The sequence below is a fragment of the Lissotriton vulgaris genome, chromosome 4_1 (assembly GCF_964263255.1).
Source record: "Lissotriton vulgaris chromosome 4_1, aLisVul1.2, whole genome shotgun sequence".
In the NCBI taxonomy this organism is placed as follows: domain Eukaryota; kingdom Metazoa; phylum Chordata; class Amphibia; order Caudata; family Salamandridae; genus Lissotriton; species Lissotriton vulgaris.
This window is the reverse complement of record NC_141691.1, coordinates 1,343,189,614-1,343,202,648: the sequence shown is the minus strand read 5'-3', so window position 1 is coordinate 1,343,202,648 and position 13,035 is coordinate 1,343,189,614. Positions and strand designations below refer to the sequence as shown.

The 13,035-nt window shown below is 44.1% G+C and overlaps 1 protein-coding gene across 6 annotated transcripts in view; it reads right to left on the bottom strand.

Moving 5' to 3' along the window:
* The window catches only part of MIMS1 (mitochondrial inner membrane scaffold 1), a 202,669-nt gene that overhangs the window by 64,675 nt on the left and 124,959 nt on the right, over positions 1 to 13,035 (bottom strand). The gene's annotated exons all lie outside the window — the stretch shown is intronic.

Below are 13,035 nucleotides of genomic sequence, written 5' to 3'. Positions count from 1 at the left end.
GGTTGGCCTCACTTTTAGCTCGAACGGCTGAATGGATTTGCACGAAACTTGGCAAAATTGTAGGGACTGTTAGCCCGATGTGCCTTTGCTAGGTCTCAATATATGTGCTCCAGTGGATTTTGAGTAATTTAGGTTCAAAAAAAGATATATATCTGGGCGGAGCCTAACCACACATCTGATCTGATTGGCTGTCAGCACTTCATCCAAGAAGTGTTGGCAGCCATCTTGGGACCAATATACATGATAGCACCTCATTAAAAAGCATTGTAGTTAATAGAGGGTTTTAGGACTTTAGTTACATTATAAATCATTTGTTGATGGTACCATACTCGTTTTAGGAATTGTGGTGGGTTCTAAGGTGATTTTACCATGTGAAAAAACCTTCTGCTGTGATATCATGAATATTGTTTGAAAGAAAACTAATATCTCATGATTTTCCCACAGTGGTTTGGAAGGGGATCTATAAGCTAAACTGAAAGCATATTTTCTGTAAATTCACATTATCTTTCTCAGTCATGTGAAAATGAAGTCTGACATTCTCAGTAAAACATGTACATCCAACAAGGACAGAGACTGTCAGTTGATTCCTTTGTGTTCTACTGCAGCCTCCTAGAGTGTTCTAAAGAACAACTAGAGCGCTAACAGTCCTACTTATTACAAAGGTATGGCATACCTGAAGCCATCTTGATTGGAATAAAGTGGTAACTCTTAAAACATTTAATTTAAAAAGAAACAACATGAGGGGGTATATTTTGCCATAGAAAGTATGATTAGTGCTGTAGAATGAAAAATTAGGGCACATTTTGAGTGACTTCTCAAATCCTTTTCTTTTTCATTAAAACATTCTGACATGCAGTCTCCCAAAATGGCCACCAGAGACAAAAGAGCCCAAATGTAGCCCAAATATCACCCAGATGTAGCCCAAGTATAGCCCAATGACAGAATGTCCCAGAGTGTTCTAAAGAACAACTAGAGCGCTAACAGTCCTACTTATTACAAAGGTATGGCACACCTGAAGCCATCTTGATTGGAATAAAGTGGTAACTCTTAAAACATTTAATTTAAAAAGAAACAACATGAGGGGGTATATTTTGCCATAGAAAGTATGATTAGTGCTGCAGAATGAAAAATTAGGGCACATTTTGAGTGACTTCTCAAATCCTTTTCTATTTCATTAAAACATTCTGACATGCAGTCTCCCAAAATGGCCACCAGAGACAAAAGAGCCCAAATGTAGCCCAAATATCACCCAGATGTAGCCCAAGTATAGCCCAATGACAGAATGTCCCAGAGTCTGTTCTAAAGAACAACTAGAGCGCTAACAGTCCTACTTATTACAAAGGTATAGCACACCTGGAGCCATCGTGATGGGAATAAAGTGGTAACTCTTAAAACATTTAATTTAAAAAGGAACAAAATGAGGGGGTATATTATGCAATAGAAGGTATTATTAGTGCTGCAGAAAGAAAAATTAGGGCACATTTTGAGTGACTTTTCAAATCCTCTTCTATTTCATTAAAAAATTCTGACATGCAGTCTCCCAAAATGGCCACCAGAGACAAAAGAGCCCAAATGTAGCCCAAATATCACCCAGATGTAGCCCAAGTATAGCCCAATGACAGAATGTCCCAGAGTGTTCTAAAGAACAACTAGAGCGCTAACAGTCCTACTTATTACAAAGGTATGGCACACCTGAAGCCATCTTGATTGGAATAAAGTGGTAACTCTTAAAACATTTAATTTAAAAAGGAACAAAATGAGGGGGTATATTTTGCCATATGAATTATGATTAGTGCTGCAGAAAGAAAAATTAGGGCACATTTTGAGTGACTTCTCAAACCCTCTTCAATTTCATTAAAACATTCTGACATACAGTCTCCCAAGATGGCCACCAGAGACAAAAGAGCCTAAATGTAGCCCAAATATCACCCAGATGTACCCCAAGTATAGCCCAATGACAGAATGTCCCAGAGTGTTCTAAAGAACAACTAGAGCGCTAACAGTCTTACTTATGACAAAAGTATGGCACACCAGAAGCCATCTTGATTGGAATGAAGTGGTAAGTCTGAAAACACTCAATTTAAAAAGGAACAACATGAGGGGGTTAATTTTGCCATAGAAAGTATGATTAGTGCTTCAGAAAGAAAAACTAGGGATCATTTTGAGTGACTTCTCAAATCCTCTTCTATTTCATTAAAAAAATTCTGACATGCAGACTGAAACATGCACTTTGAATACCAGCAGCAGACGTCCCTGGTGAGCAGTAGCTTTACTACAGTGATCTAATGTGCAACTAGAGTGCTAACATTCAGAATTTATGGCAAATGTGTGACACATCCGAATGCCTTCTTGATGGAACCAAAGTAAACAAGCATTGAAAATGCAATAGATCTCGCCCTCGTTTAAGTTAAAGCCATTCTGTTTGTAATGAGGTGGCTTTTTAGCTTTGCTTTTATTAGTGTTTTTTCAACTTTCATGTAAATAACATGCATCTGTATGCATATAAGTATATGTATGCATGCATTTATGTTTGTATTTATATAGATATACAGATGATATATGTTTATATATGTATGTATATATATATATATATTCACTGAAAAAACCATAGGCTATAGACCATATATAGATAGGAATTAGCATTTACAAAACCTTGAAAATTCACTGAAAAAACCATAGGTTATAGACCATATATAGTTAGGAATTAGCATTTACAAAACCTTGAAAATTCACTGAAAAAACCATAGGTTATAGACCATATATAGTTAGGAATTCGCATTTACAAAACCTTATTTTACTCACACAAAACCATTGAAATTCCATATATAGTTAGTTGCACTAACTATATATCGCGCACCCGCAATCCACTGCTGATGATGTCACATATTACATCATTCATGACATGGTCAGTGACATCACTGATGACATCACTGATGACATCTCAAATGACATCACTGATTACAACATCCAGTGACTGTATGTTTCTGTAAAGTTAAAATATGTCTTACATATTGAAGAATGAGTGGATGTATAAGTGTCTGGATGAAGGATTTAGTAGGTGCATGACTGACTGTATGAGTGAGTGATTAAATGTGTCTCACTGAGTGCATGGGTTAGTGACTAATCTGTCTTAATTTGTGCATCATTATGTCTGTTGTTCTGTAAACTGTTGCATGTGTTGATAAGTAGCTATATGAGTAACTATATGGGTTATTGATTGGTTGCCCAAGTATTTGTATGGGAGACTGAGTGTGTGTGTGGGTGGCTGGGAGGTGTATGACTCTGTGCATAGATGTGTGAGCAGTTGATTCACTAGATGTATGGTTTCAAAAGTGCATGTGGAAACAGCTGTATGGGCGGTTGACTGTGTGCATGAGTGTATTGGTGAGTGAATGGATATCTCAGTGCTACATGTCAAAGTAAGTACATATGTAAAACACAGTACATGTGAGAGTTGACATATATAAATAACTGTGCATAAGAGCCAGTGAATGTGTGAGTGGCTGTATGGATCATTGTGAACTTGTATCAGGGATTGTATAAGAGAGTAAATATGTGTTAGTATATGTTTGAATAAGTAAAGTTTGTATAACTGTATAGTTGAGGAAATGGAGGTGTGATTGATTCTTTGCATGACTGACTAGGTGTGTGAGTAACTCCATGGATGAGTGACAGTCTGTGAGTGTCTGTTTACACTGATTGTATCTAAGGTTATATTAGAGTCTGAAGAGGTTCATCGTATTATCACATGAATGATATCATCAGTGATGTGATCAGTAATGTCAAATGAGATGTCATCAGTGATGTCATCAGTGATGTCATTTGAGATGTCATCAGTGATGTCATTTGAGATGTCATCAGTGATGTCATCAGTGATGTCACTGACCATGTCATGAATGATGTAATATGTGACATCATCAGCAGTGGATTGCGGGTGCGCGATATATAGTTAGTGCAACTAACTATATATGGAATTTCAATGGTTTTGTGTGAGTAAAATAAGGTTTTGTAAATGCGAATTCCTAACTATATATGGTCTATAACCTATGGTTTTTTCAGTGAATATATATATATATATGAATTGGTGGGATCTAGCTGTGTGGGACTTCATAATTATGTGAACTGTAAGTTTATTTACGTCTATTTTAAACTTACTAGAAACATAATTAGGACTTACAGATCTAATTAGCGCTAGATCCGAGCACATTCAATCTTATTTAAAAAGGTTCCAAGACCCATTCGAAACGTTGGTTCCTAGCTTGAACTCTTTCCAAGTAGAATGATCTAAAATCCTAACCTGAGGAAAAAAACGAGATCTTCACTAACCGATCGGCGCCCTTGGACACAGTGAACCCTGGTTCATGACCTCCCAATCAACAGAGGCGATAGCTATGCATTCATTTAGGTCATTCGTAGTAAATTGTACAAAACAGATAGAAATAGGTTACTTTTGCTCATACAAAAGAACTGTGGCCTTCTACGGAGACCTGTAGGATTCACATGATCTCTGTTTTTCCATCTTAGTGAAATGATGAACTACAATTTAGGTTATCACTTGTAAGCCAACAACAAAATCAAAATATTCAAGGATGTGGATAATCGCTAAATTTTTAAAGAGAGCCTCTCACATGTAAATCATTTGGTAAGCCAAAATTGTCTTTGCATCAGTACAGTAAATACAGAAACCTTGCTCAGACTGTGCAGACACGTAGGATTAACTGTTGATTTGCTGCTACTCCAGTTCCCTCCAGTAAAGTCAGAAACTTGGAAGAACAAAAGTTACTTACCTGTAAACTGTGGTTCTCCAGTATTGGTGTCTTTCATAGATTCACATGCTTGAATATTCCCCGTCGTCGAAGTGGGAGTCCCACGGTACAATAATAGCAGTAATATATATGCATGTATACATGAGAAATATCATAAATAAAAAATACATACATATAATGCAATAGAAATGTAAACCTGAAAAAGTACCATAGAACAGAATAGGCCCATTGAAAAGCCCAAGGGAGAATTCACTTTAGTAACATATTAGAGTCATTATGTGTTGGTCCATATTCCAGCCAATCAGGCTGTAGCCTCCTCTAGAACCTTCTCCTCAGAAGCCCCAGTCCTCAGATTTTCGTAGCACAAGTAAGTACAAATGCTTGAGGAGAAGAGAGAGAGCCTCTGAGGGGAGGATGGGAGGGTCGCATGTGAATCTATGAAAGACACCAATACTGGAGAACCACAGTTTACAGGTAAGTAACTTTTGTTCTTCTCCAGTATTAGGGGTGTCTTTCATAGATTCACATGCTTGAATAAGAATAGAAAGCAGTAAATCATACATTAGTCATAAAGGAATATAACAATTAAGTCTTGGTAAATCATATCATTCAATAAGCAAGTTTAAAAAAAAAAAAACATGACAAAACCTTTATGACTGGAGGCGGGTAGCAACAGAGGCTCACCTTTATCGGAAAAGATTCCGCAGCACCGCTTGACCTACTGCCGCATCCGCGGCATCTGTTGATTGCAGGCAGTAGTGCTTCGTAAAAGTATTGCTGCTAGACCAAGTAGCAGCTCTGCAGATGTGTCTCAGAGGTACCCCCGCAAAGAGGGCAGCAGAAGTCGACACAGCTCTCGTGGAATGCGCTCGAGCCGGAGCAGGAAGGGGCTTGCCAGCCCGTTGATGACAGTAGGATATGGCAGACGATATCCATCTGGTGATAGTCTGTTTAGTTACAGGTTGTCCTTTGCACACTGGGCCATATACTACAAACAATTGATCAGTCTTTCTAAAAGTAGCTGTGCGTTGAATGTAAAATTTAAGGCAGCGCTTCACATCCAGAGAGTGCAAAGAGCGTTCCGCTGCAGATTGAGGTGCAGGGAAGAAAGTCTTAAGGACAATAGGTTCATGGAGATGGAAGTCACTGGGAACCTTAGGAATAAAACTGGGATTTGTTCTCAAAGTAACAGCCTCGTTGGAGAATTGTAGAAACAGTGGCTGTATGGTAAAGGCTTGGATGTCGCTGACGCGCCTGGATGAGGTCAGAGCAAGCAACAGAGCCACTTTCCAAGTGAGGAATTTTAGATTGGAAGAATGGATGGGCTCGAATGGAGGCAAAAGTAGTTGAGACAAGACTAAGTTTAGTCGCCAAGAAGGTGGGGGCCGACGGATTGGTGGGAACATCCGAAAAAGGCCCTTGAAGAATTGTCTTATTATTCTGGAGGAGTACAAAGATGTTACGCCATCATGGCGAAAACGGGAGATTGCAGGTAGAAAAACCTTTAGAGTGGAGTGTGATAGTCCTGATTTTGCTAGTGACAAAAAGAACGGCAAGATTTGTTCTGGCTGAGCACACATGGGATCCAGTGTTTTAGTGGAGCACCAAGCACAGAAACGCTTCCACTTCAACTGGTAAGTTTTGATGGTAGATGGGGCACGAGCATTTGCTAGCACTGCCCTACAATCTTTGTCGATATTCATGTGTGCAAATTCATTGTACTCGGGTTCCAAGCATGAAGTTGGAGATATGCTGGATCCAGATGGCATATTTGACCTTGTTGCATTGTGAGAAGATGTGGCAGAGGATGCAATTGTATCGGATGTGTCAGAGAGAACAGAAGTTGTTCTGAGAACCAAGGACGTCTCGGCCATTTGGGTGCGATCAGGATTATTCGACACGGTTGGAATCTCATTCTGTGTAACAGACGAGGAATGAGCGGCAGTGGAGGGAATGCATAGATGAAGTCGTTCGACCAGTCTATTGAAAAGGCATTCCCGCTCGACTCCTTGTGTGGATGCCGGCTCGCAAACCGTTGACACTTCCTGTTGAGAACAGTTGCAAAGAGATCCAACTGTGTCCGGCCCCACTGTCGGAAGATGAAATCCAACGTTGGCTGGTTGAGTTCCCATTCGTGGTTGTCCGAGAGGGCTCTGCTGACCGAGTCCGCCAGCACATTGGCCACACCTGGTACATGGATAGCTTGGAGATGTATTTGCCTTTGGAGAGCCCAATCCCATATTTCCTGTGCCAGTTGTGACAGCACGAGAGATCTTGTGCCGCCCTGTTTGTTGATGTAGTGCATGCTGGTGGTATTGTCCGTCCTCACCAGCAATGTTTGTCCCTGCACTACTCTCTGAAAGGACTTCAAGGCCAAGAAAATCGCCAGTAGTTCTAAGCGATTTATGTGCCAAGTGCGCTGAGACGCCGTCCATTTTCCCTTCACGGACATCCCGTCGAGATGAGCCCCCCAACCTTCTAGGGAAGCGTCTGTCGTTAGTGTAAGTGCTGGTGGTTGGTCCTTGAATGAACGACCTGTCGCTATGTTTGGAGGATGAGCCCACCACTCCAAAGCTTTTTGAATGCGGGGCGTTAGATGGATCTGGTCTTCGAACGACCCCGATACCTGCATCCACTGGCCGTCTAGTTCTTCTTGAAGGACTCTCATGTGCAATCTGCAGTTGGGAATCAGTTGAATGCACGAAGAAGCCATGCCGAGGAATGATTTGTACATCCGGACAGAAACGTACTGCCTTGACTGCAGGAACTGAACTTTCTGTAACATTTGGCTCTGTCGCTCCTGTGAAACGAACACTTGTCCTAGCCGAGAATCGAGCAAGGCTCCTGGAAAATCTCGCCGTTGAGATGGTTGAAAGTGTGACTTTAGGCAATTGATGGAGAAGCCTAACGTTTCGAACAGGGATATGCAGACTTGTGTGTGCTGTTTCGTTAATTGAAAAGTCCTGGCCTTTATCAGGCAGTCGTCCAGATACGGATAGAACTGGATGCCCTGTAAACGCAGGTAGGCAGCCACCGGGGCTAGGATCTTGGTAAATACCCTCGGTGCTGATCGAAGGCCGAATGGAAGGACCTTGAATTGATAATGAAATTGGCCGACTGTAAAACGGAGGTATTTCCTGTGCCTGGGATGAATAGGCACATGGAAATCTGCATCTTGAAGGTCGATTGTTGTAAAGTACTCTCCTGGAATGAGGAAATTCAAGATTTGAAGTAGGGTAAGCATCTGAAAAGTCTTTGATGCGATGAACTTTTTTAGAGCTCTCAAATCTAAGATGGGGCGCCTCTCTCCTGATTTTTTCTTTACTAGAAAGAAACGGGAGTAAAACCCCCTGCCGCGTTGACTTTGCGGTACCAATTCTATGGCTCCTTTCCTGATCATAAGCTGCACCTGGGCCAACAGTTCCTTGAAATGGGGAGAAGGTGGACCCGAAGGCGGGCGAGCGGGGGGGAATTTCGTAAATTCCAGGGTATGTCCTTTTAAAACAACGTCCAAGACCCATTGGTCGTTGGTAATGTGCGACCAATTGCAGAAGAACTTCGAGATTCGACCTCCAAGATGCAGTCGTCTCACTGTTTTTTGTTGGTGTTCGCACCACCTCTGTAATTGGACTTACGCTGGTAAGGTCTGGAGGTGGATGAACGATTTTGGGACTGATAGGATCCTCTTTGTCTGTTTTCGTTGTAATTGTATCCTCGATATTGGCCTGTTCCACGAAAAGTAGAGGTTCCTCCTCCTCTACCGCGTGCTCCACGAAATGGCCTTTTCCGATATTGAAGAGTTGTCAAGGACTTTGCTGTATCTGTGTCCTTTTTTATAAGTTCCAAAGCATCATCAACATGCTTACCGAACAAAGATTCACCGTCGTAAGGTAAATCTAACACTCTGGATTGGACTTCTGGACGGAAGGTGGTTGATTTCAGCCAGCCTTGACGGCGCAAGATTGCAGCACCCGCTAGTTGTCGGAAACCAGTAGAGGATATATCGACGGCACAGTCGATTATTTCTGCTGAAATTTTTTCTCCTTCGAGAATGATGGCCTGCGCTTCATCCCGGATGGAGTCGGGCATTTGAGGGATCAGACCAGCGATCTCAGACCACAATTGACGGTCGTAGCGACCTAGAATGGCTAAGGCGTTGGATGCTCTCACTGTTGTCGCTGCCATAGTGGTAAATTTCTTTCCAATTGAGTCTAATTTACGGCCATCCTGATCAGGCGGAGATGTCAGGGGTATGGCTGGATTCCGAGATCTTTTTTGTGCCGCCTGAGTGATAACAGAATCTGCCTTAGATTGTGAAACCAAACAGGCCGGAGAAGTAGGTGGCGCTTTATATTTTTTGTCCAATCTAGGTAGAACGGCCGGTATGGAATTAGGACGTTCCATCAACTTTAGACCCTCTTCCCATATGTGGTCTATGATAGGGATGGTATGAGTTTGCCGTTGCGGTAAGTCCTTAAAATCATACAAAAAGCATTCCGTTTGTTGCGCCTCGAGTGTTAAGTGGAACCTTTTCGCTGCACGAACCATAAGGTTATGGAAACTCGCGATATCCACTGGTGGCGAAGTTCTTGGTGATGCCGGAGGAGTAGAGGGTGTCTGTGCCCTATAATTGTCCCATTCCTGCATTTCATCATCAGTGTCATTATCCCCAGTGTTATGAGGAGTTTGATTCTCATTATCAGTATCATGAGAAGCACCTAAAGGAGACCTAGGCGCGACAGGCGCCAGAGCTTGAGGCCTAGGTGCTGGAGACTGTGGTCGAGGTGTTGGAGACGGAGGTCGAGGAGCTGGAGACTGAGACCGGTGTACTTGAGGTGCCGGGGAAGGAGGCAACGACGGTGGAAACCTACGATTGTAGTCATCCAGCATATGTTGCAGGTTTTGCACCAATGACAGAGGAATTTGCGTAACCTGTTCGTAAGTTGGTGGTTGTGATCTATCTATTGGAAAAAGTACATTCCCATCTTCGACGTTATTATCCACATCCTCATCCTCGTCACTGTAGTCTTGACATTTAATGTGTAATTCAGAAGGACTGGATGCTGGTTCATAAGTCTGATCCATTTCAGAATCATTTCCGGACTCCTCTTCTCCAGACTGAAACAATTTTTCCGGAGGCTGAGATCCACTCCTTACTGGACTTAACTGTATGAGTGGGACAGTCTTGAGAGACGAGGCAGTAACCACTTTGAAGGTGGTAGTAGTCTGTAGGGGTTGGTGCGTCGTCAACGAGCCCTTCGACGAAATTTCCAAAGCCTTAGCACCCCCTGGTTGTTTTAGCGTCGTCGCCGCAGAAGCCGGCATAGGAATTAACAGCTTAGTCTTGGTCGACGAAGATTTTTTGGTCGTCGACGAGGTCGTCGACGAGGTTGCATTCTTCGCCGTCGACGATGAAGCTGTCGACGACGAGATAGTAGCCGTCAACGGAACAGTCGTCGACGGGGTGGTCACCGTCGACGGAGATGTGATCGTCGACGGGACAGTCGTCGACGAGGAAGATCCCGTCGTCGGAACAGGCGTCGTCGACGATGGCTTGCTCTTCGTCGACGGAGGAACCGTCGACGGGAGGCGCGTCGACGATGATTTCTTCGTCGACGGTTTGATCGACGAGATCATAATGATAGACGAGATGGGTCTCACCTCTTGGCTGCTTGTCGACGAGATGGTAGTCGTCGTTGCAGAGCTGGTCGACATGGAAGAAGTAGTCGTCGACGTTGAAACTGCCAAAACGGACTTCGTAGACGCTGAAGACGTCGACGAGCCAATGCCCGTTTTTGAAGAGGAGGGCATAGTCTTGGGTCTAGACGCCAGAGAGCCAGGTCCCGTAGGCGCGCCCTGAAGCAAGTCCTGTGGGGAGACATCCTTGAAAGAACCCAACTTTCTACTCTTTTTAAGAAAAGGAGAGGGAACTTCAGTCTCAGACCCACGCTTCTGAGAGGATTTTGAAAATCCAGATGACATACTCTCAGCATCGGAAACCACATTCTCAGATGTTTTTAAAATGGCTCTGGATGTGCGCCGCGTGCGAGTGATTTCCATATGTGCTAATATTGACTCAGCACCGAGAGGTTGGCAAGGGCTGGGCGTCTGTACTGGAGGCCGTCCACGGCCTGCCTTGAACACCCCCCCCCACTTCACATGTTGATACAGCCATCTTAAACGCTGAGCGGAGAGAGAGGCGGGCCCCAGCTGGGTGTCCCGCTCCTCTTAGAACAGAGATGCATTCCCTGGTTGATGACCCGAGGAAGGGATTAGGAATATTCATCCTCCCGCTGCAATGAACAGCCATGCTGGAGCGGTGTAAAGAGGGTCAATGAAGTAGGTCATTCATCATATGGGGAGACAGATGTTGTAACATATTGGAATAGATTACTGCGCAGCACACGAAGACAGCTCGCAGAGTTAAAGGAAGCTGGGTGGGGTGGGGGAGGGGGTGATCAGCCGGTGTTTTCTACTACGGACTCAGAAAACAGATGATTATTTGTGGAAACAGTCAAACAATTGAGTAAAGGCAGCATCGCCACATCGTTTCGAATCGGTCTGCGGGGCACCTATTCTTTTTTTTAAAGTCCTGACACTACGTGGAATCTGACAAGCAGGAGGTATCTCAAGTTAAGCACCTCGCTTGCTTATTCGAAATATTGCCGGGGCACAAACGTGCCCGTATATTGGAAATATGGGCACTTTTATTGGTCACTTCTGCATTCCGGAAGCATGTTATCATCCCATCTGTTCTGGCACCTTCCCCATTAGCACTCACTCACAAGAAAAACAAGTCTTCAGCTTACCCTTAGTGCTGCTGGTGCAGAGCAAGTCGGTCTCTGGCAGAGCTGTGTGCACGAGGCGCCACTTGAGTCCTCTAGTGGTAGGCGCGGAAATAAAACAAGACGTGCACGTGCACTGATAAAAACGAAACCTGTCGTGTGGCGGGACTTCCGTTTTCTGCTGGAAGCCCGCGCCCACGGAGTGGCTGGCCAGAGAAGCAGTGGTGACGCGGGGCTCCCATGCCAGAGGGAGAGCCCTGTGGTGGCGGCGGCAGAAGTCCGGAGTGGCGGGTGAGTGGGGCTTAGTTGTAGCGGGGAGGGGGGCGGCAGGGGGTGGGGAGGCGGCAGGGGGGGGGGGCTCGGTGCGCTAATGTGTGTGTGTGCGCGCGTGTGTGTGTGTATGTGTGCGGCGCCGGGGGTTTCTCTGTATGTGTGCGTGCATGTGCGCTTGTGTGTGTCTGTAAGTTCGGTCGTGTGTGTGTGCGCGCATGCGTGTGCGAAAGCAGGGGGAGGTGTGGCTGTGTGTGTTGGAGCTTCCCAGGAGACAGGAGATGTGCACACGCGCGCGCGACCCGCTCCGATCCCATTCTTGAAGATGCGCATGGCCATCTCTTGTCTCCTGGGAAGCTGAGCAGGTGACTATAGGTCTCTGGCGAGACCGTGCTTTCGCGCGGTAATCGCCACGAGACCTAAAAAACTGGCAGGGACACTTGAGCCATAGCCAACTATGAACCAGTATATTAAAACGTTGTCAAACAATTGCTATTATTTGGTATTTCTTAGGAAATTTCAACCGCCTCTAAAGGAGGCTCCTCACACAGCCATCTCGCCCAGGGGCATAATTGGTTCATGACTAGTTTACAGCAACATCGGCAAATAAATGAATACACATGCTGAAAAACATCCGAACTCCGCTCTCAAGGCTGTAGCCGGATCTCAAGGCAAACACTATATTGCGCCAGTCCTGCAAAGACTGCAGAGACCACCTGTAGGAAAAGAGTTTAAGCTAACACTCCAAATTCAGACAATCATCTGGTCGATGGGGCCGTGGTTCCTGAAAGAGACCTTTAGGGATACAGACACAGGAACATCTTAAGATCTGCCTTTTAACTCCAGCTTGCTGTAAACAAAACAAACAAAAACATACGCACAGGTGGACTGCTAGCAGTTAACGGAACCAGATTCCTGAGCAGTCTGCCACAGGGGATGAAAACGGACTGAAACGCGTTATTTTTGAGAAAAAACAAATACAATGTTTTTCTGTTCACTAATTAAACTCGCTATCAGAGGATAGTTTCATTGACCAAGCAATTAGACACCATATGGCAATATATAAAAATACATTGCAGGATATGTACATTCAAGCCGCTTGAATTTAGAGCATAGTAAGAATAAGAAGATTTATGTAAAGCAGAAAAAGAAAACAGTTGAAGAGTTCAACTATCACGCGTTACTTCTCACTGCAGCATTAACACAATTATGTA